We start from the raw sequence: 6,000 nt of genomic DNA, 5'->3' as shown, positions 1-6,000 counted from the left end.
CACTTACTTATACATAACACAGGAGGAGTAGTATTTGTTTTTAATGAGAGGTGAGTTTGTTTGTATTTTCCATCACAGAAGTTGGGGTGCTGTAAAACGTGCCAACTCACTTAAGGCACAGACAAGATGAAAGAACGGAACAGTTCGTGTCTTTTCCCTGCCTGTGACTTGTGAGGGTGTACGACTGGCGACTATCTCCAGGCAGAGGAAGCTGCATCTGGACTAAGAGTGAAGAAAGGCTAGGACAGGCGTTGGAGGATTTCCAAAGATCCAAGGGCAGGAGTCGGCCCTGCGGAGACCTGTGCAAACAGCGTTCCAGACGAGGGAGGAGCCAGGGCTAGATAAGCCTGAGTGTTTGCCAGACAGACAGGAAGCCAGGGGCCCTGAAGCCTAGGGAAGCAGGAGGAGAGATCAGACCGATGTTGGAGAAGTGGGCGAGAGCTAAGCTTTCTCAGCTTCTACAGAAATGGACAGAGGCATAGTGAGATTTGTGTTCTAGACTCTGGTTGCAACATGGAAAACATTTTAAGTAGAAGATGAATGAGGAAGATGTGAAAGAAGCATGTAGAAGAGATAGATTGGGGCTTGAATCAGGATGGAATTGAGCAGGTGGATTGGAGTAAGGGAATCAAGAGATCAAGGAAGACTGATTTTTTTTTTTTTTTTTTTTAAAAGACGGGGCCTCACCAGGCAGTCGTGGCGCACACCTTTAATCCCAGCACTTGGGAGGCAGAGGCAGGCAGATTTCTGAGTTCGAGGCCAGCCTGGTCTACAGAGTGAGTTCCAGGACAGCCAGGGCTACACAGAAAAACCAAAAGACAGAGTCTCACTCTGTAGTTCTGTTCACTGTGTGCTGTAGGATGGCCTTCTACTCGTGGTAGATTTCCTGTCTCAGTCTCCCAAGTTCTGAGATCTCTGAAATGTGCCGTGACGCCTCTCTATGAGAGAGAGATGTTTTAGAGGAAAAAGGTCTGGGTCTGGCTGTGGGATCGGGGTTTTAGCGTCTGAAGTTCGGGGTTTTCTGCTTATACTAGGTTTCCGGCCTAAGGGGCTGACTAGATGGTAGAAACTAGGTAGTCACACTTCATGTTATACGGTAATGAAACGAAGTGAGCTTTGTCTGTCTGTCCTGACTTTCCACGACCTTGGTTCGCAGAAGCTTGCCCTAAAAAAGCTGTTTCTGAGTTACAGTGCCACCCTGTGGCCATAGGTGCTACTACAGGTGACCGGTGTTCTTTCACCGGCTTCTCACTTCAGGATTGGCTCTCTCCTAGAAAGGAGATAGGAGTATCTAGGGTTATAAAAGACAGAAATCAAGAAAAGTGATCCTAAATATTATCTGAGAGCTCGAATTTCCCCTCTTGGTAGGGAACAAAAGCGTACATATCACTGAATGTGGGGCACTGCTAGGGTCTGGGGAACTGTTTCCTTCTCAGACAGCTGCTTGTACAGTCGTTCCATTCAACAACACAGGCTGGCAATGTGTTGGCGACACATGTTGGGCACCAGCTTCACCCTGGGTTTAGTGGGTTGGTCCCCAGATCAGGTGCTAGGAATGGATTCACTTTGGTGGCCTGTCCTGGAGCAGCCTGACATCACAGTGAAGTCCAGAGCTTGCTGTGCCTCGGCTCACGACCTGCCCTTACCGCAGGTCACCAGACAATGAAGGCTTTCCCCTGTTTGTGGGAGTCTGCCTGCCGGCACCACGGGGTGGATCTCCCTGGCAAGAACCTTCCTGTGCTGCACGTGTGTATGTTTTGACCTAGGTTGTCTTTACGCTTTGGTCCGCCTGTCCTCTACTGTCCGCTACAGCAGTGACCCACAGCATCTGGAAGAGGTGCTGCTGCTGTAACTCCTCTTCATCCTCCAGGCTCCGCGGTGCTGAGGACCACCCACGTGGTGAGGTAGAGCTGCATTCCAAGAGGGACTGCCAACAGAGCTGCCAGCCCACCATGGGGCTGCTGGCAAACTGGCACGTGGGCTGAGTTAAGTGTGTGCTTCTGGGCTGCCATCTTAACTTTTCAATTTCATTTTCTAATGGTATGAAACATGTACCTGATTCCAAAAGCAGAGTTTACGAGATGGCGTCACAATGAGATCTCTGAGCCCCTCTATTGCACAGGAATCATTTTATTAGTTTTTGACTTACGCCTCCATCAAAAACAAGCAACCTGAAGAATAGCAAAGGCTATTGGTAGATCTTGACTGTAGTACTGGTATACCCACCACAACTACCACAGGAGTTTGGAAAGTTTTTTTGGTTATGATTTTGGTTTTTTCCAGACATCGTCTCACTAAGTAACCCAGATTATTCTGCCTCACCTTCCCCTAGTGCTGGCATTACAAATCCCAGGACTTTATTCTTTAAAAGATTTATTTACCTGTCTTCCACACCAGAAGAAGGCATCAGATCTCATTACAGATGGTTGTGAGCCACCATGTGGTTGCTGGGATTTGAAGTCAGGACCTTTGGAAGAACAGTCTGTTCTTAACCTTGGAGACAGGGTTTCTCTGTGTAGCCCTAGCTGTCCTAGAACTCACTCTGTAGACCGGGCTGGCCTTGAACTGAGAAATCTGCCTGTCTCTGCCTCCCAAGTGCTGGGATTAAAGGCATGTGCCACCACTGCCTGGCTTACTCACTATTATTTTAATAGAAAATCTAGCCTGGAATTCAGTATATATATATGTGTGTGTGTGTGTGTGTGTGTGTGTGTGTGTGTGTATGTGTGTGTATATATATACATATATGTGTGTGTGTCACACACACACACACCAGGCTGGCCTCCAGCTCACAGAAATCCCTGAATCTGCCTCTTGAGTGCTGGGATTAAGAGCATGGACCAAGGGTTGTTTCTTCCAAATCAAAAACAATTTATCAATAAAGTCTAAATGATCCTATTGTATTGGACAAAAGTGTTAGTAGTCATATGGTTTCCATTATAGGGAAAAGAGCTGTGCTGCCTTTTAAGAAAAGATTTTATTATCTCTCTATATTTTTTGAGACAAGTCCTTTAGTCTACGAACTCCCCACTCTGCCTCCACTTCCCACTTCCCAAGTACTACTGGTGCAGGTGTGAGCTACTTCACTCAGTGCCCCCCCCCTCTTCCCCTTCCCTCCTTCCTTCCCTCCCTGTCTCCTCCCCCTTTGACAGAGGATCTCATATGGTCCAGGCTGGTCTCAGACAACTAAAATGTAGGGCCCGATAGCCCAGGCCAATAATCCCAGCTTCAGGGATAGAGAGCAAGAGAATGTAAATCCAAGGCCTGCTTGGAGTACAGAACAGATTCAAAGCTAGCTGGGGCAATTTAGCAAGAAACACTCTCAGCACCTGAGAGTGTGAGTCAGCAGGACTGAGTCCTCGGTCAGTGGGTCACAGGGGGAGACCCTCACAACAACCCGGGGAGTATTTTAAGTGCCATTGTGGGCTGGATGAGAGAAAGGTACCACACGTGAGGAAGGCTGTTGGGAACTGAGTCCTGAGTGGAATATGAGGGTCAAACAGGCAAAAAAAAAAAAAAAAAGATTTTGAAAGACCTTCAAGCAATACCATAGTCCATTGGCACACAGACATTTGGGGTTTAGACACGATGAGTTTAGACATTTGAAAAATGGTTCAGCAGCTGCTAGGGATGTAGCTCAATGGCCTGGCATGAAAGAGACCCCCTAGTTCACTCCTAGAACAGAAGAGGGAAAGGAAGGGGTGGGGGTGGGGGTGGGGGAGAAGGAGAATAGAGCACAGGAGGGAGAGAAATAAATGAAAAATAAATAAGCTGGTGGCAAATGCTTGTATTCCCAGCCATTCGAGGCTGAGGCAGGAGGATTGCTGAAAAGGGCATCCCTTCATAGGGAATTCATGCCAGCCAGAGCTATAGAGTAATATATAGTATATGGTATCCTGTCTCAAAAAACAGAAAGTAGCCAAGACGTTAAAGTCAGTTTTATCACCTGTAATTCTAGCACTGGGAAGGCTGAGAGAACGGTCGTGGCGTTGGCAGGATTCCTGAGGGAACGGAACGGACGGGACTGGGGAGAAATGGGAGGGAGAAGAAAGATTCAAGAATGAGTCTCCCTTTTCAGTTTGGCCTGACATGGCAAATGCAGAGGACCTAGTCAAGGGGACGGGGGCAAGCACCTGGGGCGGAAACGGTGAGCAAGATTCAGGAGTCCTCAGGTATGGTTGAGAGCTGGAGCGAGGGAGCCTGTGCAGCCGAAAGAGAGAAGACTCACCCCCTGATGACACACTTTTAAGACGGACTGGTGGAGGGGGGAGACCAACAGACTAGTGTTCTCCTGGATCCAGTTAAAACCAGGCTTTAACAGTGTGATCGTGGACTAAGACCACTGTTTGTCCTTGGGGTGAGAGAAGGATCTTTGATCTCCTGCCACTTGACCTTCCACAGGACTCCAGGGACAGGGTGGGGAGGCCATGGAACAAGAGGCGTGAAGCTGCTCGCTCTGAGGAGTTCAGTCTGGGAATCTTCTTCCAAGGGGAGAAACTCCATGAATTGGGTTTCCAGGAACATTTAAATCGTTGGAGACGAGCGAGTGGATGGGGGTGGCTCCCTGTAGTAGTCATGAGGTACCCTGTCTACAAACGTGGCCGGCCGGCCTCGTGGCGCAACGGTAGCGCGTCTGACTCCAGATCAGAAGGTTGCGTGTTCAAATCACGTCGGGGTCAGGTCCACCTTTTGGTTGCTTTCGCTTCCTTTACTTTTGTCCTAATGATCAAAGAAGAAACAGCTCTTAAAAGAACAAGAACACATACGGCTCTTCTGAGAATCTGAATTTGGTTCCCAACACCCACATCAGATGGTTCACAACTGCCTGTAACCCCAGGGAATCCCCTACCTCTGACCTCTGTGGGCACTTACATTCATGTACCCCTCCTCCCAATTAAAATAATAAAAAGGAACTTGTATAGCAAGCCAGCACTGGAGGCTGAGAGAACGGACGTGGCGTTGGCAGGATTCCTGAGGGAACGGAACGGACGGGACTGGGGAGAAATAGGAGGAGCCAAATCTTGATGTCTCCCGGTCAGTATATCTCGCGAGTATTTTCTTGTGGATGATCAGGGCAATTCTGGGCAGAGAGCAGGACGCTCAAGACCAGCCAGCCGCAATGGGAGCATTCAGTGTTCCCAGCCGCCAAGGGATAGACCCATTAGTGCTTTGCCAGTTCACTCTGCAGTTGTGAGTTGAATTTCTTTACAAATGGAAGACGTGGCCAGCAGGAGTAAGAGTTGAAGTCTCAGAGAAGCCAAAGGACCGCTGACTTTCGTGGACGAGGTGGCCGAGTGGTTAAGGCGATGGACTGCTAATCCATTGTGCTCTGCACGCGTGGGTTCGAATCCCATCCTCGTCGTGTGTAGCTTCTGAGGTCTACATTCAGTTTTGTGCTTTAGAAACAAGGATTTACGTCATGAAACTGTTTCACGTTCAAGGTCCGACACCCGGACGATTCCTCCCACCCTCTTCTTCACTCGTTCGTTAATCCTTTTCCAGTGCTGCCAAGAATTGCCTCCGTCGCTCTTCCTGTGCCCTGGAATTGACCTGGCCAAGTAGTGAAGGCGTCACAGTGTCACGTAGGCGCCGTGGCTTAGTTGGTTAAAGCGCCTGTCTAGTAAACAGGAGATCCTGGGTTCGAATCCCAGCGGTGCCTTCAAGAGATTTTATTTTACGGAAGATAGGAACGTTAATTGCTATTCTAGAAACCTGGACGTCAGTCACGTCACGTCCATCCAGTCACTGCTCAGTCTCTGGCGTCCTGGGACTTCGTAATTGAGAGTAGCTACTAAAACATGTTTTCCAGTCTTGAATATCATATTTACGCTCCGACCAGTAATCAAGTACCAAAATTTCATTTCTTGGGCTTTGTCAGAGTTTCTGCTTGATTGTTCATTTGAGTACTTCATTTGACTTAGTTTGGCTATTTTATTTTTCCGTTTTACAAAATGCATTTTCTAGACAGAGTAGGTACACTCATCTATTTACATGGCTTTA

The 6,000-nt window shown here is 48.2% G+C and overlaps 3 non-coding genes across 3 annotated transcripts; all 3 read left to right on the top strand.

Annotated features, from left to right (window-relative positions):
• The first annotated feature begins 4,607 nt into the window (after positions 1-4,607).
• On the top strand, positions 4,608-4,679 carry Trnaw-cca. The gene has a single exon. It is a non-coding gene; the product is annotated as a tRNA-Trp (tRNA).
• Positions 4,680-5,280: 601 nt separating this feature from the next.
• Positions 5,281-5,362, top strand: Trnas-gcu. The gene has a single exon. It is a non-coding gene; the product is annotated as a tRNA-Ser (tRNA).
• Positions 5,363-5,585: 223 nt separating this feature from the next.
• On the top strand, positions 5,586-5,659 carry Trnat-agu. Its single transcript has one exon. It is a non-coding gene; the product is annotated as a tRNA-Thr (tRNA).
• The last annotated feature ends 341 nt before the right edge of the window (positions 5,660-6,000 follow it).

The sequence above is a fragment of the Mastomys coucha genome, unplaced genomic scaffold, assembly GCF_008632895.1.
Source record: "Mastomys coucha isolate ucsf_1 unplaced genomic scaffold, UCSF_Mcou_1 pScaffold5, whole genome shotgun sequence".
Taxonomy (NCBI): Eukaryota; Metazoa; Chordata; class Mammalia; order Rodentia; family Muridae; genus Mastomys; species Mastomys coucha.
This window is presented reverse-complemented; position numbering and strand designations above follow the sequence as displayed.